The sequence below is a fragment of the Schistocerca serialis genome, chromosome 7 (genome assembly GCF_023864345.2).
Source record: "Schistocerca serialis cubense isolate TAMUIC-IGC-003099 chromosome 7, iqSchSeri2.2, whole genome shotgun sequence".
NCBI classification, from domain to species: domain Eukaryota; kingdom Metazoa; phylum Arthropoda; class Insecta; order Orthoptera; family Acrididae; genus Schistocerca; species Schistocerca serialis.
Window position 1 is genome coordinate 493,135,352 of NC_064644.1, and position 23,803 is coordinate 493,159,154.

Here is a 23,803-nt window from a genome sequence, read left to right on the forward strand (position 1 = left end):
TTTATAAGCCTGTGCCCTTATTGATTGGACATGGTACTTTCCTTTTCCTGGACGACGGAAGAAATGTGCGTTTTAATAGAGATAACGTGGAAATTTTACGAACGCCCCTTCAGTAAACAGTGTGATTTACGAACTAGAAACATCCCTCAAACTGCCGCTGGAGTGCGTTGCGATCGCGTATACCACGTTGGTGCCCACGTACCGTATGTACAAGTCGCATCGTGCCTGAGCGTTCAGTAGCACGTTGAACTTGGCACGCTCAACGTTAACGTTCGGCAGCACGGTCCGTGTGCTGACGGCTTAAGGAAAGGCAAACCCACGTTTCTAGCATTCGTAGACTTAGAGAAAGCTTTTGACAATGTTAACTGGAATACTCTATTTCAAATTCTAAAGGTGGCAGGGGTAAAATACAGGGAGCGAAAGGCTATTTACAATTTGTACAGAAACCAGATGGCAGTTATAAGAGTCGAGGGACATGAAAGGGAAGCAGTGGTTGGGAAGGGAGTGAGACAGGGTTGTAGCCTCTCCCCGATGTTATTCAATCTGTATATTGAGCAAGCAGTAAAGGTAACAAAAGAAAAATTTGGAGTAGGTATTAAAATCGAGGGAGAAGAAATAAAAATTTTGAGGTTCGCCAATGAGATTGTAATTCTGTCAGAGACAGCAAAGGACTTGGTAGAGCAGTTGAATGGAATGGACAGTGTCTTGAAAGGAGGATATAAGATGAACATCAACAAAAGCAAAACGAGGATAATGGAATGTAGTCGAATTAAGTCGGGTGATGCTGAGACAATTAGATTAGGAAATGAGACACTTAAAATAGTAAAGGAGTTTTGCTATTTGGGGAGCAAAATAACTGATGATGGTCGAATTAGAGAGGATATAAAATGTAGACTGTCAATGGCAAGGAAAGCGTTTCTGAAGAAGATAAATTTGTTAACATCGAGTATAGATTTAAGTGTCAGGAAGTCGTTTCTGAAAGTATTTGTATGGAGTGTAGCCATGTATGGAAGTGAAACATGGACAATAAATAGTTTGGACAAGAAGATCATAGAAGCTTTAGAAATATGGTGCTACGGAAGAATGTTGAAGATTTGGTGGGTAGATCACGTAACTAATGAGTAGGTATTGAATAGGATTGGGGAGAAGTTTGTGGCACAACTTGACTAGAAGAAGGGATCGGTTGGTACGACATGTTATGAGGCATCAAAGGATCACAAATTTAGCATTGGACGGCAGCGTGGAGGGTAAAAATCGTAGAGGGAGACCAAGAGATGAATACACTAAGCAGATTCAGAAGGATGTAGGTTGCAGTAGGTTCTGGGAGATGATGGAGCTTGCACAGGATTGAGTAGCATGGAGAGCTGCATGAAACCAGTCTCAGGACTGAAGACCACAAGACCACAACAACAGTTTGACCTCATTTTCACAAAGACGAATGAGTTAGCGAAGTGGCCTCAACAGGAAAACTTGCGGCAGGTGCCTGAACAACCTCAGATGGATTTTGCTACCCAATAACGCCACACAATCATTTCATTTTCATTTCCGTGGCATGCGATTTATTTTGGAATGTCAAAGGCCACTTTTGGGAATAATCTTTAAATGCTGCCAAGGTACACAGACCTGTCACACCGGATCGTTAAAATAAATGCATAGATCATAGTAAAACTCGCACGCCAGCGAGAGTACCTCATCTCGTCCACAGCAGTGCATTCGCACCAGCTACGCGATTGCTGTGTTCTGCAAGGCGGCAACACTATCCAGGATGCGTTGTACGCCCTGCAGGTCTGCATGGCAGTAATGGACTGAGACGTGATTTCGCCACCCGGCGGTCCCCTCGCCAGCACAGACGTCATTTTGCGCGGTCCTCCCCCGTGCATCACCCGGCTGCTTCCTGTCTGCCCCCCTCGTCGCCATCAGCGTAGTTCACCCCGGCTGCCGAGAGGAGCCGAGCGCTGGGGCTTCGCGGTATCTGGACAGCGTCTGCCGGCGACTTGTCTTGCCCCACCACACACACGCACACGCACACACACACACACGAAACAGGCGCCGCGGGAAATTGGATCGCCCCGGTCTACCGGGACGCCGGACGAGTACAACGTCCGCTAGAGACGCTATGGACTTTATCTTCAGTACTGCGGATACGAGAGGAGAGAGGCATGCAGCGGCTAAATAAATAACCGACGGCCGATAAGCCTCCACTGTAGGGGAAGTCGCACGAACACACAATTATTACGCGAACCTCTAGATGGGCGAAAGGAAACCTGGAAACACCAGTAGTGCAAACAGTGTGTTGAGACGATTGCCAGCATGCACATACTTCGTTCGCAGGGAGGTGAGTTTACTCACGACCGGCTTTTTATGTCAGTTTATATGAGGAGACTATATTCATCCAAATAAAAAAAATCTATAGCGAACTGCAAATTCTGATTAACATCCATCAAATTTAAAAACCTGTCTCTAAAGACTTTTCAGTTCGTAGCTTGATAATGTACTTTTCGTACAATATGTTTAGATATGTCCCTTGTGGCTTCTGCAAGTTGCCACGCCTCCGCTGAAAACAGGCCCGCTACAAAAAGGTGGAGGCACAATTTCTCATCTTGTAAGTAGGCTGTTTAGGTTTTTGTGCTGGTAACGTCACCTAGCGCTCTGTATGAAAATCACTGAATGTGCTGTATGCAGTCTGTGGCTGGTTTGCATTGTTGGAATATTCGCTATTGTAGTGTTGGGCAGCTGGATGTGAACAGTGCGTAGCGTTGCGCAGTTGGAGGTGAGCCGCCAGCAGTGGCGGATGTGGGGAGTGAGATGGCGGAGATGTAAAAAGTTAACAAACGTGAACAAAATTTAAGTTTGTTTTGTTATCAATGAAAATGCAATGTTTCATTAGGTACGTTGGTGTGTCAAAATGACCCATTTTCACCCGTACCCTACTATAACGACATAAATCTCTTAACAGTACTCATTTTCAAGACTCATTCCAAGCTGAATCAGGTTTAAAACAAAGTGATGAAACTATTATGATGCTACTCTGATCCACCTTGTCAGTGGTGCAAATTTCCCCCATTTTTCCCAGAAAATAATCTTCAGGGCTGCTTTCGTCAAATAACGTGTTGATAACAAGTTTGTGGGTATGATTTGGACAACAAAATTGATTACTACACATGAATGAATAGCTTTTTGTTTTCTGGTTAAGTAGCATCAAAATACAACTTTTTCTTGAGAAAAATTACCTCAAAGATACAGTAGTACAGATTTGGTTGTCAGAAAATATCCAAGATAGCGAGCTGGAGAAAGATTCAAATATATGAGCTAGTAGAAACTGTCAACTACTGGATGGAAAAAAAACCGACAAAAAATTTATATTTGAATAGGAGCTAGGCGGGATTGAATCTTTTTCCAGATTAAAGCAAAGTTACTCATCAGGGGCAATCTAGCTCCGCCTTTGTAATGTTTTTGCACTTAAGTTTTCACAAGAATAAACGAATGCTTATGCACCTGAAAGTGGAAACATTGTTATTCAATACTGTTCTAACAGGGTAATTATGGTAATTATTTCATAATAACATTTATAAATTTCTCCAACTTTGACCTTTGCAGGGCTTTGGTGGACATGTCAGTCAGTTGTTCTTCTGTACTACAATAATTTGTTTCAAACACTCCTTCTGTCAGTCAGTTGTTCTTCTGTACTACAATAATTTGTTTCAAACACTCCTTCTCTGTATTGTTCACTTACATAGTGGAATTTCACACACACACACACACACACACGCACACACACACACACACACACACACACACACACACACACACACACATATATATATATATATATATATATATATATATATATATATATATATATATGTTTGCTTCATCTAACTAATTGCTCTCCTTTCATCATTTGGTTAATACTTCAATTGTCTACATGAAGAATGGTCTTCACTCCTGCTCATAACAGTTCTTGTGATATGGTCCCAATATGTTTTATTTCTTCACAGAATGTATCTGCTGTTGAAATGTATTCTCTTTCAGTTGATGAAATGGCTATAGTACCTTGTTTCCTGGAACACCAACTAACAGGAGCACTGTTATAAAGAATAACACATGTACTTGTGATCGTCCTGTCTCTTAGGTCTTGTGCAAAATTATCACCACAGTATACATTCAAATGAATAGTGTTATCACCATAAGCTACTTTCTTCTTACAGGAAATGCCAAAGCTCTTGGAATCTTGTAGGGATATAAGAGTTCTTTTGATATTTTGGCAACCCCTTTTCTTCACATTTTCTGTGAAGCGGCTTTCTTAATTGACCATGAATCTATGATTGGGAGTGGTTTTACATGACTAATAAGGGAAGCTTCCTATAACTTCACAAGAAGAAAAGTGTTCGTCCTCTTGATTTTCTCCAATTTTCTTCCTTCTCTGGGATTAAAGGAGTATACATGGCCTTGCAGTCAGTTACATTCCATTGTTCCAATACTTTCTTCGCAGACCATTCGCAATGTAGAAGTATTCCATCCCCTGAGCACATTATTTATATTCTTAGGTACGTATTTGGATTTACCACCACAGAAATTTGAAAATTTTTCTCAAGTTCTTACAGCACAGTTTCCGGTTTCTCCAAGTCTTTTCCCATAATATTTCCATCATAAACATGTACTGCCACTTAAATGTCTCCAGGTTCTTTTTGAATAGGTACTGAGCTGATTCTATATGAATTAGTCCTTCTGTTTTTAGTAAATCTGTCAGAATGGAGCATATCTAAGTCCATACTGAGCTTTCCTCAAAACACAAATTTTTCATGTTTACATATCCTCCGGGTATAATCATGAAAACATTTTCATCCGATTTCCCATGGTGAAAGGCTCTTTTTATTTCAAACAGTTTCATACGGACATTTTTCTCTGCTGCCGTAGTAAACAATAATCTTAGTGAACAAATTTTTACTACTAGGCTGAAAAATTCCTTTAAATTAATACCTTTTCCTTACTGATAAGTTCTGACTGTAAGCCTGACTTTATATCGACTGTCTTCGTTGACTTTAGAGATGTACTTGCTTGTAAGGATCTCTTTTCCTTTTCCCTCCTCTCGATTCACCAACTGCATGTGATTTCTTTTGTTTTTCTGTTAGTTTCATCCAATTTTAATATCTAGATAGTTAATACATGCTTCATCTGCTATTTCATTAGCTTCATATCTGAAACGTTACTACATATTGACTTTATCCTAAAAAAATTAGTTTCTTCTCTTTTTATTGCATCATGTTCTTCCTTGATTTTCTCATCCTGCAAAGGAAATTATGTGTTCCAGAGATATGTTAAGTCTCAGCTTTAGCTATGATAATGCATAGAATCCTATCTTCATTATCACAGATAAAATTAAGATTTAATATGTCTCTTGAACATATAATTTCATATGATTAGTATATGCCGAGGTGTTATTCCAATGTTTGAGAGCCTTTGCAATACTGATGCAAGTTAAGAAGGGGAACATCAAGGTGGGCTGAGGGTGAACTGTAATTTGTATTAGGGAGGGAGACGTGCTAGGGTAATCGAAGTAGCTGTGTGAGCCCCAGAGCCAGGGTGGCGCAGTGGTTAGTGCATCTGCCTAGTCAGCAGGAGACATGGGTTTGAATTCCGGCCTTGGTACAAATTTTAATTCATAGCGTTGGCCTGTTTTCATTTGTCATCCTTTATTTTGTTGAACTTCACTTTGTTAATAGTGTCAGTTGATTATTCGCCAATAACAAGACTTTCCTTTACAGTTTCTTGGGTCAGTCTCTGCTCAAATTCAGGATCTATTAAGACAACAATATTTCTTCTTTCTGCATCAAACAGTCTGTAGCCATTGGGAGCATAGCCAACAAAAAGGTGGTGTTACTTCTAGTTGTCTGGAATTCTTGCAAACCTCTTGCTCTACAAGTTGGAAGTCTTGACAGATTTGCTCTACCTCAAACCATGTTCCTGGAAGTGTAACCTTTTAATTCATAGCTAAGCTATGAATCGATTAAAGATAGCTGTGAGAATTGCTTCTGCCTGCGTATTGTTCTTCAGTTTACCATTGAAGACCTTAACTATTTTGTTCCTATGTTGTTTTCATCCAGTCTTGTTCGTATGAAAACACCAATATATTCTTCACATGAAAGTAATGCTGTTGCATAATCTTCGTATCTGAAATGCAGTTCAGATTTGTTCTATCCCCAAAATTGTAATGTCTTCTTTTGCCATTTCCATTGTTGTCAGATTCGGTCTCTGCTTTCCCATTGAGTTAAGTTCAATAAGGGATAATGTAGTCCACCACAATTCCTCTTCTATCACAAAAAATGGCAACCTCATGAGTAGTCTATTCTCCAACTTCATAGTATCTTATTTTTTACATTTTCGGGTGGAGCTGATTTTCGTATTCCAACATTTATTTTCTTATTAATCTTGCAGCCACTAACGTACGTCATATTATATAGGATTCGTAAATATGAGTGAAATCCTCTAATACACACATGTACTATTTTTATTCTTTAAATTTTGGGGGATCTGTCGCTCCACAGAGATCAGTACGTATTATTTCAAGCAGTCTTGTTGCTATTTCTCTCACAGTAGAGAATGGCTTGTTAGCCTAGCCCTCACAGAAACTTAACACAACTTTTCTGCTGAGTGTAAGCCATAACGCATTCCATCGCACATTTTCTTCACCTTATGCCTCAGTGACAAAGCAACTTACACTATTCTCATTTCTTTCCTTGTTTCTGTTAGCAGTGGTTGTATTCCTAGTTTGTCACTTATTACAATTTATTTATTGTTTTTGGTCTTCCTAGAACGAGTACTTTAGCTTGACAAATGTGTACCTGATGTGTTTACTAACCACAACTTTGGTATCTATATCAGTTATAGCATTCACAGACATCAGATATCAGTGAAGGCGAGTACAGCTTTCACACACAAAGTTTCCTGTTGCTACTATCCTTATTGGTCCACCTTGTTTGGTAACTTTCACAATGTTTTCACATTTTAAAAACTTCAATATACACTACTGGTGTTCCATATCACTGACGAAATATTCCACAAATACTTCCTTTATTCTTGAGTTATCCATATAAGCTTTGTACTTGCGCTACCAACAACAACGACCATTTCTTCTGTCTCTCAGCTTTGTTAGAAATCGTTTCTTTGTTGCAGTCATAAGCAATAAATGCAATGTCTCCTTTCTTTTTTCTTTATTGATGGTTTCTAGGTTGTTCTTTTCAGTAATGGCCTGTATATTCTTCTGTTTAGTAATGACTTCTCTCTCTTTCTCTTCTGCAATCTCTTAATTTTTTAAAAATTGAGTGATAAATTCGTTTTTGCTTTTTTCAATGACTGGTTTGTCTTTGACATGTTCTAAGGCGAAAAATGCTATTTTTTGTTGTTTTTGTTCTGAAAATAACACTATTCTTCTTCACATTTTGAAATTTTGCAGGGAGGGCAGAAGTTGAAAGGTATCGTTTTTGGTCTCATATTTCATTTTTATTTTTAAAGTAGCACTCCTTTTCTCAGCGATTATTTTTTTCATGTGTAATAGTGTTACCTCTTTTTAGGCTTCTTGCATTCCCTTGCAAAATGCCCATGTCCATCACACCTGCTACATATGAGAGCTTTTGTTTTATTTTTGTAAAAATGAACATACAAGCCAACCTTATCTTCTAGATGAATACCTTTCAGTTGTTCTGATTTCTTATGAGCCTTGCAGTTGGATTGTCCATAGTCTTTTCACCAATGTGTGGTGAATTCTCTACTGGAGCAAAATGTTTTAACTCATCTGGCATAATAAACAGCATCTTTGGCGAGAGACAGTGTCTGACATCTTTTTGAGTGGAGACGATTCGATTCTAAAGTAATATTCTGTATAGCGCTTATATAACTAGTCATGTATCGAGCTTAACGAATTAGAAACTACAAAACCAGATTCTCGATACAACTGTTGAGTTCCTTCAAAAGTGTCACTTTTGTGTATTCCTTTACATTCATCGTACATAGCCATGGAAGTTTCACAGAACAATACAGGCGGATTTACCTTTTTGTATTGTCCCCATTATACAATATTTCTCTTTGCTATCCTGTTGCTGCAGCTTTTATGCCATAGACCATGCAGAATAAACAATATTCTGATTCTGTCATCTCAAATGGCGAATTTACTGATGGCCTTTTTTCGAATGCATCAGCCACATTCTAACCTGTTTTATCTTTAACTGGAACAGCCCAAGCAAATTTCGAAAAGACATCAGTAACAGTCAATAAATATTTACATCGTTTGCTTATTTTTGAAATTCCTTTTAACTTGCACAAATCCATTTTAACTACATCAGATTGCCATAAATCATCTATACTGAGAGAAATTACATTCCTTCATGTAAAATTTTTTCTCATTGGTTTATGTAGTTCATTAATGATTTGTGCACTAATAAAAAGATTGCCATATCCAACAAATTTTTTTTGACAAATTTACTTTTCTTCTTTTTACAAATTGTACAAAGACCTTCAATTCTTTATCTTCCATTTTTTGTTGTTACTCTGTGTGGATTATGTGTATCAGTAAATTTTTTACACTTCAAACAATAAATGTGATAATCATGTGAAGTGTGGTTGTCCATTTATAAACAGATAAAATTTGTTAAACTTGTAAATTATTTCGCCAAATACAATTATATTCACATCAGCTGGAACTGTTTTAACAAAATCTTTCAATCTTAATTATCTAACATCATTCATCCAGACATATTCAATTGGTTTTTCTGTATATTTTTGAACTAAGCCTTCACCAGTTTTTTCGTCTAAACTTTTATCTAAATCTGATGTAATTTTTTTTGGAAAGATAGAGTTCAACAAACTCTTTTATCAAAGATTTATATTTATTACCTATACTTGATTTTATTTTATTTGGATTATTGTCAGAATATAACGCTCCTGATTCAATCAATATATCTGCATAATTTGACAGATCAGAACTTGCATGTTCATATCATCCGTAGTTATTTGTTTTTTTAGTTGAATGATTCATTAATCCATCAGTTCCTTCATATGTTCTGCTACCAATTGTTAATTTATCGCCTTCAAATTTTACAGGTAATCTGCCAACAAATTTAATTGTGCCAACAGGATTTAATACAAAAACTTTATCTTCACTATGATTGATGTATTCTAACATTCTTTCACATACGTTTATTTTTTTTGACATTTTCTGTTGGTGTCTTTTAACTGGTTTCTTTCTTCATCATAATTATCTTACAACTCTATTATTTTTGATTGTAATCTCTTTTGATTGCTGGAACATAGTTAAATTCATCAAAATAATAAGGAACCATTTGTTATTCAACTTCTCTATTTTCTTCAGTAGCTTTCAAAACATTGTCACCTAATCCTTCAATTCTTTGTTTTACTTGTTCAATGGCATGAATAACTGGTTGATCTTCTTTTTAAATTTTTCCTATTCTGTCCTTGTTTTTTTCCATTTTTTATATTCTTCTTTTAACTGTTTTTTTACTCTTCTGTTCTGTCTAGCTTTTTCAATGATTTATGGATCGTATTTTGCAAACATTTATTTAAGAAGAAAAACCATTAATTAAAATATTTATGTTGTTATGAAATATTGTATTTTATTTCTAAACTTACCTTCATTTGGTTTTCTAGACATATCTATTGTGAAAAATACAAAGTCATCATTTCAACATTTGCTACACATTTCGTAAAAATTATCAAACTTTAAATCACCACCAACAAATTCATGATAAATGTAATTTAAATTAGTATCATGTTGTCTAAATATATTAAAAAAATTTAAGTTATCTCTTACTAGTTGTTTTGGTATCTTAGAGTAAGTTTGAGCTAGGTAAAAACCATCTATTCCTTTACATCTTCCTCTAGTGAAATATTCTCTAATGATATCATGTTTTTCAAGAATGAAGTCATCAAATATGACAAGTGAATGATCTAGGCATTGATCTAACAGGAAAATTTCTTCATTATTTCCAATAAATGTAGCTATTTTTTCATTATGCTTATCTTCAATTTTTCCACATCTTTTTATAAATTCTTGATATTTTGGTTGTTCTAAACTTTTTGAATAAACGTACAAATGATGAATTTTATTCCAATTCAGCCATCCTGGAGGTGAAATACAATTATCAATCATTAATGTTGTTTTTCCAGATCCACTTGGTCCAATTATTGCAGATCTTATAGCATTTGGTAAAAGTTTACCATGTTTGTTTTTCGACTTCTTTTCTGGAATTCTTACTTTAGGTTCCCAATCCGTTTTGATCATTTATTAATAAAATTTTTTAAATAGTAAATGAGTAGGTTACTTCAATTAAGTGATAAATCATCTGTTTTGAGAAAACAAGTAACTGTTCCAATACAGAACAGTTTTAGTACTGTTTCATTAGTTGGTTTTTATTCAACTTTCCTAACGCCAAATATTACAAGGAAAAATAATAAACTTTATTGTGATGGAGAAACAATAGAAATTTCTGTTGGTCAGTACAGTTTGAAAAATTTAGAAAAATTTATTCATTCAAAGAAGCCAAATATTTACATTAAAGCTGATGAAATTTTAAAAAGAATTGTTATTGAAAGTGATGTAAAATTGTATATGTATATAGCAGATAGTATTGGAAGTTTGCTTGGTTTAAATGATCAAGTTGTTCAAGCTAAAGAGAAAATTGTAGCTAAAGCTGTTCCTAAAATAATTCCTTTTGAATTATTCACTATAAATTTAAATCTTGCTTATGGAATGTTTGTAAAGCATAATGTTCATTTTCACAGAGAAACTAATATTATTGCTTCATTCAAGCCTAATGCAGAATTTGGTGGACCAATAATTATCCTGGAAGTATTCCAATTTTTGATCCAATTCAGGACTTAGAAGTCACTATAACTGACAAAAATGATAATTTGATTGATTTTAATTTTGATTGTGTGACAGTTATTTTAGAAATTTCTTAGTCTGCCTTTGCTGACGCTAATATTTTTTATTCTTAAATAAATCATGAACAAAGTCGAAAGTTATCAGTTTTATTCATTCCATGTGAATGAAAAGACTACAAATAATTTGAATCTACTCAACAAGAATACAGAGATTAATATAAATACTGGAGATAGTTGGGTTCATCCAAATCATGCTCAATTGTACATGAATTTCAGTATTTTTGGAACTGATGGTATAGATTATCCAACTTATGATGGAAAATACAATAAGAAATTAATCGTTAATTATGTAGCAAAACTTTTTGATGTTATCACCATAAAGAAAGGTAACAATATTTTGTCTAGAATGGTATTTCCATTTATTTCTTCATCAGCTCTTATTCGATTGACTTCGACTATAGCCAATGAGTTAACCATGGAAGGTCACATTCTTAATAATGGAAAGATAAAAAGTAAGAAAAATCCATTAGAATTATTTGGTGGATATTTTGAAGACTATAAAGAAACCATGTGAGAAGGAGATTTAACACTTATTTTTACGTGGTCATCAAGTGCTGTAGATGCAATTCTTTGTTGGTCTGATACAAATGATGCAGGTGTTGAAATAAAAGATATACTTCCAAAAGATGGTAAAATTGTTGTAGAATCAATGGAAATTCGTGTTCCTGTTGTTAAATTTGAACCAGAATATTCACTTGAATAGGAACAAGTTAGACTTGAAAATCCAAAAATTCTCATATCTTTCTTTTTACCACAGACTGTAGAGATTGCTGGATTAGATGAAAAAAGAAATTTTGAGTCAGATATTACAAATTTCTATAACTATGCAGAATTTGATATGCCTTATTTCATCTTCGTTGTTTTCCAGGCAAAGAGGAAAAATAGTCAGTTAGTTGACTCTTCTTTATTCGATGATGTTAAATTACAGAATATCTATATTAAAAATGGAGGAAACAAGATTTTTCTCAGGAAATGTAGAATCTAGATCCGTCAAATAATTATTTAAAAGCTTATGATACTATCTTAGATTTTAAGGGAACCACACAATTGAATGGCGATATTAATGTGAGTCCATTCAGCTTTATTGAAAATTATCCTGTCTTTGTTATAAATATGTCTAGAAGAATGTATGTATTAGCTGCACAGAAAACTACAAGGAAGTTGTGTGCAAATTTTAAGGATAAAATTCCGAAAGATACACTTATGTATGTGGTAATGTATGGTAAAAAGAATCTGATATATGATTCACAACATAGAATTTTAGTTGAAAATTTTTATTTTTTTATGGCTTGCATCCATTTATAAAAAATTTTAGTAAGTAAGTGACTTGTGTGTGTGTTCAACCTAACTGTTTATAAGAAATAACTGTTTGTCACAAAAGGATGAACATCATTAAATAATCTGCAACTATAAAGTCTGGATTAAAAAGTGCCACAGAAGAGATAACTTCAGTTTTTTCACATTCATCTTGAGTACTTAGCATTTCACTATAATGTTAATGATGTGCGAGTAAGACTACTTAATCAATAATGGAGAAAAATCCTTGACTCGAACTCACTTCAGCCTGTAAATATATTAAGAGGCGTTTCCACTATGAGCAGCAGATATAGCAATGTGGATGAGGAAGTTGCCATTACAACTACTGTGTCTCCGATTTGAGCACTAAGTTTGCCGGGAAAGGAAGAAAAGTAGGTCAACTGAACAGCTAGGTGACTACTCTCCTGTAAACTATGGAGAGATTGGGCAACATTTGATGATGAATATGACACTACTTGTCTATTGTTTCACGAACTGAGGAAATGTTTGGGAGAAGTAGCATACGAAAGCAGGAGACAGCCATATGTAGGAAAGTGGGATATGAAGAAAATATATCTGAATCCAAAAGTGGAAACTTATATTCACGAACAAGAACATACGATGAAGAAAATGGAAAGTGTTGCAACACGAAGTACCAGCCCGAAATTTATAATTTTTTTTTTTTTGAGATGTTCGCCACATAACGGGTATTACGTGATTAAACTTTCATTCTATTCCGAACTGATGTCTATTATCGACATTAGTATGAGATGTGATCCCAAAGGTCACGAATACGCCTTTGTATTCGTTGTGGATTTGACACAATATATCCGGATGTCACCCAGAGGAATTTATGAAATTACTAATAGTTGTGATGTGTCAGTTCATGAAGATTGCTAACTACAGGCTGCTATGAAAATACCGGGTGATAAAAAAGTCAGTATATATTTGAAAACTTAACAAATCGCGGAATAATGTAGATAGAGAGGCACAAATGGACACACATACTTGGAATGACATGGGGTTTTATTAGAAGAAAAAATTACAAACGTTCAAAAAATGTCCGACAGATGGCGCTTCATATGATCAGAATAGCAACAATTAACATTACAAAGTAAGCCAACGCAAAGATGATGTTCTTTACAGAAAATGCTCAATATGTCCACCACCATTCCTCAGCAATAGCTGTAGTCGAGGAATAATGTTGTGAACAGTACTGTAAAGCATGTCCGGAGTTATGGTGAGGCATTGGCGTCGGATGTTGTTTTTCAGCATCCCTAGAGATGTCGGTCGATTACGATACACTTGCGACTTCAGGTATCCCAAAGCCAATCATCGCACGGACTGAGGTCTGGGGACCTGGGACGCAAAGCATGACGAAAGTGGTGGCTGAGCACACGATCATCACCAAACGACGCGCGCAAGAGATCTTTCACGCGTCTAGCAATATGGGGTGGTTTTTTTTTGTTCTAATAAAACCCCACGTCGTTCCAGGTATGTGTATCAGTTTTTACCTCTCTATCTACATTATTCCGTGGTTTATTAAGTTTTCAAATTTATACTGACTTTTTGATCACCTGGTACATCGCTTCTAATCACATCCTAGGCGTGCTCTGTGATTGAGATATCAGGCGACTGTTGAGGCCAGACAAGGGTTACCTCGACTGTTGAGGCCAGACAAGGGTTACCTCATTCCTCTTCGTGTTTTGTGATATGAACTACTGTCTCAAGTGTGAAATTATTCCTCTAAAATATGCAATTTGGGATCTTTGTGAGGCTGTAACGACAGCAGAACCGAAACTCTTCGCTGTACGCGACAGACTGCCACTTAATGTACCAGCTTACTCTGGCTCTACACCATGACAGTCTCTGTTTCCTGTGGTACGGTGTCGGTGGTAAACAACTTATGGCAACTCTAGACCTTATCCAACGGTTGGTAATCTTTTTACGAATTTTCGTGATCACAATCTGCCTGTAACACTTTCACAGATTGTAACTAATATCATATATCTGTTAGCCAAGGCCGATCGAACAATCCTGCGATCTTCTAGCGATGTAGTTCTTCTGGAAGTCTTTGTGCGTACTCTTCTTGGCATACAGTTGTCCTGAGTTCATATCGCCACCTCTCAATTTTCAGACGATGCACTGCAGGCAACAGTCTGTGTAATATGTTACTATGATGCTCCCATGCCTCTGACACCAGTTATTCGACCTTTCTCAAAGCCTAGAAGACAGCCCTAAGCTACATGCCCACATCCTCTAGAAATGCTGTCTGTTGTATGGTTAGTTGGACTTTTTATTCAATAAGATCCTCTACAAATGCTGTCTATAAAGTCTGAATATTAATATCTTCAGTATCATTGTCGTCCAATTGTTTCAATTGTGATTATTGTGTCTACTGATTCATCAAGTAAATATAACAATCTTAGTGAAGGAAGTGCAATAAAAATTAGGGTGATTGCTGATAATGCTGTTCAAATAGTTTCAATTAGATGTCCATGAAGTATATTTGGGTTTGTGTAAGCAATAAATAGTATGTATCGTAGGGCGTAGCCTACAATTACTGTAGGCTACGCCCTGAAAAGTTCCAGTAACGTTAGACACACCCAGTGCAGTATTACAATTCTTCATCTGCAAGAATAACTTTCTCAGTACTGAAAATAAGCTCGCGATAGGATGAAAAGTTAACCAGGATATCGCACACGTATGGAGATACTGGCAGCTTTCGCGCAAGATGCTGGTGGTATAACAATCAACACTCTATATTTTCATCAGTGCAACGACAAAGAGGCTCAATATTTAGAAAAGATACTTTCAAATGCAGATAAGTCGCTTGTTGCCTAAAACGAAACGACCAAAGCGACAAAAGGAAAACGTTTGTGCAATGGTTACGCTTTGTGCTGTGTCTTGGACGTGTTAAAATTTTTTAAGAAACAAGACAGTTCTCCCACTGAAAGGAATATCAACACTTAAGAACTGAACAGATTTTCTTTCATATGTGTTCCCCATGTGTTTGACGAAGTGTTTCGATTACCTAAACCTCAGACATAAGCGATGCGAGAATTCGAACATTAGGTGTATTCTCATTTGACGAAATGAGCGCAGAGAGCTCTGTTATGCAGGGAGAAACATGAGAGTGCATTGGGAACACAGTCTCGTGATATGCTTCGTCCTCTTACAGGTTTGGAGCACTTGTGTTGTATTCCAGCATGACGGTAACTGGTTCAGAATCATACGTCGGTACTGAAAAAGCACAGTCACTGATAGATACCGTGGCCTGCGCCAGGAAGTGCTGGTAACACATCTTGTGTACTGAACCTCGTGGTACAACGGGTACATATGATCGGCATCAACCGTCACTGAGCAGATAGTGGTATCGCCTCAACTCGTCGAGAAAACCTATCCTTGACTGAGGACATGGATACGCACCGAGTTACTGCAGTGGAAAACTTTGCTTCTGCGTATGATGACTTTCGATCATTTGGATATTCTATACTAAACAATTCACAATGTACTTAAGGACTGCGCCGTGACGGATGTACAGTTCTGATACACCACTGCCTGCGTAAATTAGTTTAGTTGTTACTTATGTATAAGTCATTAAGTTTTTGGTTAAGTGTGTCGTGAGGAGAAGAAATCTGCCAAGTTATTACAACAAAATATACCTATTTTTTAACCATGAGTAATATGACTACATAACAGCAAGATAAAGACGTTTAAAATGACTAAGGGGACAGTAGAACGCAAGCGGTGGTATGGATAGTTGGATTTTTTATTCACTAAGATCGAAAGAGGTAAAAGTTTTGATCTTAAACAAATTTTCTGAAAACATTTTATAGTTATAATTACTCATTATCTCCCCCACGCTCAATGCAAGTCCTTCAGCGCTTACAAAGTGCAAAAATTCCTTTAAAAAATAAAAAATAAATTCTTTTGGTAGTCCTCGCAAACATTCACGCACTCATGTGGCGTACCTCTTCATCAGAACGGAACTTCTTTCCTCCTATTGTCATTTTCAGGCACGTAACAAAGTGCTATATGTCCCATAACATGAGTTAAGATGTAATATTTGAGACAAAAGTTTTAGTTTGGCATTACGAAAACCAGAAGTGGAACTGTATATTTACGCAACTTAAAAATCTTTTGTTTGAACCTCACGCCAAGTTTTCAAGTGGATAAAAATCAGCACATTATAGGACTGTCATAATTAAAATATTTCAAAACATAAAACACCTTGTGCAAAAGGCTATGTCCATATACATATCGCTCATAGACGCTTGTTACGTCACAGAAACGCAGTACATAGTGGCATCCTCTTTATTCGACGTGATGTTTTGCGTCTTTGAGTGGTCCAAACATATGGAAATCACTTGGGACAAGGTCTGATGAGTATGGTGGATAAGGAAGGCACTCAAAATGCAGGTCTGTGATTGTTGCAACTGTTGTACGGGCAGTGTGGGGCCTTGCATTGTCATGTTGCAAAAGGACACCTACTGGCAGCAAACCACGTCCTTTTGATTTGATTGCAGACCGCACATGATTTTTTAGGAGATCTGTGTATGATGCACTAGTGACAGTGGTCCCTCTAGGAGTGTAATGCTCCAAAATGACACCATTTTCGTCCCAAAAGAGAGTCAACATAACCTTTCCTGCTGATGGTTCTGTTCGAAACTTCTTTGGTTTTGGCGATGAGGAATGGCGCCATTCCTTGCTCGCTCTATTCTTTTCCGGTTGGTGGAAGTGAACCCAGGTTTCGTCCCCAGTAACGAATCTTGCAAGGAAGCCATCACCTTCTCGTTCAAAGCGCCGTAGAAGTTCTTCACAAACATCAACACGTCATTCTCTCATTTCAGGAGTCAGCTGCAGTGGCACCCATCTTGGAGACACTTTGTGAAGCTCCAGCACATCATGCGCAATGTGACCCATGACTAATCTGTAAACATGCTGCAATGTCATTCAGTGTCACTCGGCGGTTTTCCTTCAATGTGGCTTCAACTTCTGCAATGTTCTGTGGAGTCACAACTCGTTGTGCCTGACCTGGACGACGAGCATCTTCCACTGAAGCCACACCATTTGCGAACTTCCTTCTCCATTCGCAGACTGTGACAAACATGCATCACCATACTGAACCTTCATTCGTCGATGAATTTCAATAGGTTTCACACCTTCACTACGCAAAAATCGAATAATAGAACGCTAATATGGTGCAAGTCGCAAGTGGGGCGGCCATCTTTATACTGATACTGCGGCGGTATGTGTGCATCTGCACTATGCTGCCACCTACAGGACATTCTGGACGCTGTTTGTAGCACGCTTACGAACTTACAGGATAACGGCGCGAAATTTCGATTTGTTATTACAAATTTAAGGTTTTCATTTGACTCACCCTCGTAGTTGCCGATCACCATTCGCACCACCAAAGGCATGTTTTCCAGCAGAGGATCCAGGGTCACTTGTAGAAAGCACAGATATGGCTCGCCTGTAAGGCGTTGTGCAAGGGTGATTCGTCCCACGGGGTGGACACCAATAATCCTCGCCAACACATTGAGGCTAAATCAGTGTTGGTGGTTGGCTGCCACCAGACCATGTAAATTCTCCGTAGCCGAAAGGTGGATGTTATGAATGTTGACAATGGTTTTGTTGATGATGTTGTTGTTGTGGTCTTCAGTCCAGAGACTGGTTTGATGCAGCTCTCCATGCAGCTTTATCCTATGCAGGCTTCTTCGTTTCCCAGTACCTACTGAAACCTACATCCTTCTGAATCTGCTTAGTGTATTCATCTCTTGGTCTTCCTCTACGATTTTTACCCTCCATTCTGCCGTCAAATACTAAATTGGTGATCCCTTGATGCCTCAGAACATGTCCTACCAACCGATCCCTTCTTCTAGTCAAGTTGTACCAGAGATTTCTCTTCTCCTTAATTCTATTCTGTACCTCCTTATTAGCTATGTGATCTACCTATCTAATCTTCATTCTTCTCTAGCATCACATTTCGAAAGCTTCTATTCTCTTCTTGTCTAAACTATTTACCGTCCATGTTTCACTCCCATACATGGCTACACTCCATACAAATACATTCAGAAAAGACTTCCTGACATTTAAGTCTATACTAGATGTTAACAAATTTCTCTTCTTCAGAAACTCTTTCCTTGCCATTGCCAGTCTACATTTTATATCCTCTCTATTGCGAAAATCATCAGTAATTTTTTTCCCAAATAGCAAAACTTATATACTACTTTAAGTGACTCATTTGCTAATCTAATTCCCTCAGCATCACCTGATTTAATTCGACTACATTCCATTATCCTCATTTTGCTTTTGTTGATGTTCATCTTTGAAACGCCCCGCTAAACTCGCAGGACAGGACAGGTAGTTGGAATTGTGGAAAGGAGCCAAAATGAGCGGCTGTGAGTTACACTCGAACACATATAACTTTATTTATTTGACCAAACATTACAGTACAAATTCTTGAACTTAGTTATTGACTGAATACGCCAAACTATTTTCTGCCTTAAGGGCACAACCACTTTAATTTTTAAAAAAGGGTAAAAGCCATTAACTCAAAATTCAGACGCAAAAAAGAATATTTAGAAGGCAGAAAGCCTCATGTTAAATAAGTTCTATAATTTGGTTGGAAGCCTAAGAATCTAATATTTGAAAAGCTACAACCTTAATTTAAAGATAGAGGAAGGTCAATGATTTAAGACTCAACGTAAAATTAAATAAAAAGAAAACACAAGGCAGAAAGCCTTGTCTTCAATTAGGCCGAAGGCCCCAACCAGTCTGATGCTCGAAAGACAAAGATTCTTAATTTAGAAACGGCTGAAGGCCTCATGACTTAAAACTCAAGGTAAAATAAACAACAAAGCCTTATCTCAAATTAGGCTGAAGGCCCCAAACAATCTAACACTTGACAAGCAAGGAACCTTAATTTTAAAACGGCTGAAGGCGCATGACTTAAAACACAACTAAAATAATTTTTGGAAGGCAGAGGGCCCAAGGGTTTATATTTCAACAATATTTTAATCAGGCTGAAGGCCCAAACAATCTAACACTTGACAAGCAAGGAATTTTAACTTTTAAGTGGCTGAAGGCCCATGACTTAAAACACCACTAAACACAATTCAACATCAATTCAAAACCATCGGCTATAAGCCATACAAATACACACAACAGAAAATAAGGAAAGGCAGTGCACGTAACGGATCTCAGAAGTTTCGGTGATCGGCCAGCACTTGAAATACTAACGATCACTTAGGTGAGACAGGTAGTCGGCCCAAGTATTCTCGATCCGACGACAACCCAACCAACAGACAGGCAGCGGACCCACCGACAATGTAACTTGCGCTCCACTCAACCAGCACACAACCGGGGGTTCAATGCAAACGTAAAAGAGAATGGATGTCCACAACTAAGCATACATTAAGGTGTCAAACTACACACCATGCTGGACAGCAACAACACGGCGAGGAAGGGACACTGCCAAATTTACGTCAACGGCCAGGGCAGGTAACCGGAATGTTAACGGTCACAAGGCAGAAAATTCCGCTGGTGCACTTCAATTGCAAATAACCAAATACAGTTAGGCTCCACCGGACGGTGGCTAAACCTTTGCCAATTCGAACACACACGTTGTTGCTCGAAAAAATGTCCCAACAGCCAACACCGAGAACCAAACGGCACACTGTGAACAGTCTTGACTTGCTGGTAAATTAAATCCGAACTTTACGTGTCCAGGGTCGGTGAGCCACGGACCTCGTAGCAATGGGAACAGTCCCACACAATCCGACACTGCACGGAGACCGCCAGTGGGTCCGGCCAAACCACGCCCCACGGAGATTTCCTTTCTGCTCCACGCCAACCGACTGACTGCCACACATCAGCACGGAGACAGCACTGAAATAACTGAGAAGTCGACATCACAAGCTACACACAGTTTCATGAACACTTGCACGGAGGACTAGACAATACTAACGGCAGCGACTGTGCAATAATAAGGACGCATGACGAGTCGGCAAATGCAAGCAACCCATAAGGGATCGCCGGGCAACATACACATCGTCCGACAAGACGACCGACCGACGACCAACCACGGTGCTCCGTACTCAAGTGTTATGTATCAGCAACCATCGGGCGAGTCATGGCTGTCCGAACCTCACTGCAGTCGCGCTGAACTTCTGCCATGTCCTAAGTCAAACACTGCCAGGTCCGAACTGCACAGCTAGCGCCTCCCAACTCACTGGCAGATCCGAACTCACTCCGAACAGATGATAACCGGGAAGTAATAGCAGTCGGCAAAGATAATACGCCAGGGCGTATATTGATAAGCACCGCTGCTGCTGCTCACGGGCAGGAAAGGCGGCAACTTAGTGACACCAGTAATTGATGTTTACATAACTGCACTCCTGGAAATGGAAAAAAGAACACATTGACACCGGTGTGTCAGACCCACCATACTTGCTCCGGACACTGCGAGAGGGCTGTACAAGCAATGATCACACGCACGGCACAGCGGACACACCAGGAACCGCGGTGTTGGCCGTCGAATGGCGCTAGCTGCGCCGTCAGTGTCAGCCAGTTTGCCGTGGCATACGGAGCTCCATCGCAGTCTTTAACACTGGTAGCATGCCGCGACAGCGTGGACGTGAACCGTATGTGCAGTTGACGGACTTTGAGCGAGGGCGTATAGTGGGCATGCGGGAGGCCGGGTGGACGTACCGCCGAATTGCTCAACACGTGGGGCGTGAGGTCTCCACAGTACATCGATGTTGTCGCCAGTGGTCGGCGGAAAGTGCACGTGCCCGTCGACCTGCGACCGGACCGCAGCGACGCACGGATGCACGCCAAGACCGTAGGATCCTACGCAGTGCCGTAGGGGACCGCACCGCCACTTCCCAGCAAATTAGGCACACTGTTGCTCCTGGGGTATCGGCGAGGACCATTCGCAACCGTCTCCATGAAGCTGGGCTACGGTCCCGCACACCGTTAGGCCGTCTTCCGCTCACGCCCCAATATCGTGCAGCCCGCCTCCAGTGGTGTCGCGACAGGCGTGAATGGAGGGACGAATGGAGACGTGTCGTCTTCAGCGATGAGGGTCGCTTCTGCCTTGGTGCCAATGATGGTCGTATGCGTGTTTGGCGCCGTGCAGGTGAGCGCCACAACCAGGACTGCATACGACCGAGGCACACAGGGCCAACACCCGGCATCATGGTGTGGGGAGCGATCTCCTACACTGGCCGTACACCACTGGTGATCGTCGAGGGGACACTGAATAGTGCACGGTACATCCAAACCGTCATCGAACCCATCGTTCTACCATTCCTAGACCGGCAAGGGAACTTGCTGTTCCAACGGGACAATGCACGTCCGCATGTATCCCGTGCCACCCAACGTGCTCTAGAAGGTGTAAGTCAACTACCCTGGCCAGCAAGATCTCCGGATCTGTCCCCCATTGAGCATGTTTGGGACTGGATGAAGCGTCGTCTCACGCGGTCTGCACGTCCAGCACGAACGCTGGTCCAACTGAGGCGCCAGGTGGAAATGGCATGGCAAGCCGTTCCACAGGACTACATCCAGCATCTCTACGATCGTCTCCATGGGAGAATAGCAGCCTGCATTGCTGCGAAAGTTGGATATACACTGTACTAGTGCCGACATTGTGCATGCTCAGTTGCCTGTGTCTATGTGCCTGTGGTTCTGTCAGTGTGATCATGTGATGTTTCTGACCCCAGGAATGTGTCAATAAAGTTTCCCCTTCCTGGGAGAATGAATTCACGGTGTTCTTATTTCAATTTCCGGGAGTGTATGTGGTAGTACAGTAAAAACATGATGCCAAATGAGATATGGCACAAACACGACCCACGCACGGCTCAGTCTTATATATTTCTTTCAAAACACTGACCATTCCGTTCAGCTGCTCTTCTTGACAATACCGCTCCTAATCTCTGAATAGGATGGGTGGTAGAAATCTTAGCATCGTGGTGGCCTCGGTGACGAGCCACTGTCGCTGTGAAGGCAATTCCGTTTGTAATAAGACCTGAATGCGTTGTAGTGGTGGGGAACGTTCCTCACTATCGTTTAGGTTACACCGTGTTGGCGGGCCAGCTGCTACTTTTCACACAGGGGTCACTGACAAAGATACAGGGTGACATTTATTGAACTATATGAAATAAAATCGTTATAGCTTCTGAACCGTTTACGTTAGTACGTTCAAACACCATGGTTGGGCAGGGTATGATGGAAATTTGTATGTGCATCCATATTGGGATTAGTGACAAAACCTACTTTCATTTGGATGCGTTCGTCAATAAGCGAAATTGGCGCATTTGAGAGACTTAAAATTAGCATTTCGGAATCGAGAAGCCACTTCACCCTTAACGGATGACTGTGTTGTGTGCAATGTCCAGTCACAGAGTAATTGGCGCGATACTCCCTGATGGCACAGTGACTGCAGGACGATGTGTGAAGGTTTTGGGAGATGATTTCGTCTCCATTATCCAAAGCGACACTGATTTGGACAAGATGTGGTTCGTGCAAGACGGAGCTCGCCTCATCGAAGCAGGAGACTTTTTGATGTCCTGGAGGAGCACTTTGGGGACCGTATTCTGGTTCTGGGGTACCCAGAGGCCAATGGTATTTGTCTCAATTGGCCGCCACACTCTCCGGAACCGAACACATGCGACTCCTTTTTGTGGGGGTACATTAAAGACAAGGTTACAGCAATAGCCCCAAAACCACTGCTGAGCTTAAAACAGCCATCCAGCAGGTCATCGACAGCATCGATTTTCCGACACTTCGGCGAGTCATGCAGAATTTCGCTATTCGTCTGCGCCACATCACCGCCAATGACGGCAGGCATATCGAACATGTCACAACCTAAATTCGAGTATCTGACGTGATGTTTACATGTTAAATAAAGTGTGGACACGCCGTAGTTTGTGCCTAATTTACATTTTTTCCATATAGTTCAATAATTGTCATCCTGTATTTATATGCACCTTCAAGAGGGTGTATTGCCAGGAGGGGAAATGCATTCCCAGTCATGTGTTCACATTTTTCCTTATCATCTCACACTTTCATTCCATGTAATACTTATTTTGTCTTTCATGTTTTCAATGACATGAGCTGTTTCTTCTGCAAACTGTAGGTTTCTCATCTAGTCCCTTTCACTTGTATTCAAGTTACATTATTTTCTTTCAATAGTTTTTCAACATGTGATGTGTGTACTGTAAGACCTTCAGTACACACACCATCAGATTATTTGACTTGTCGCTCTAACGAAGTAGGCGAGAGTCAGCAATATGTCTCGTGGTCTTGTCGTGGCATGTTTATCTTCTGCTGTTAGGTCAGACAATAGAAATGCCACTTGCACGCTTAGAGTAGCAGATTGACGGTGACCAACGTTAAACAGAACCTGATTAATTTTCACACACATTTATCAAAATAATAAAAAAGGTAGATATTACGTAACTTGATTCTGGATGCTGTTTACAATTGACAATCTGAAGTTCCTTTGCTCTTGGTACGTTAATCTTATTCTCACATATCTCTG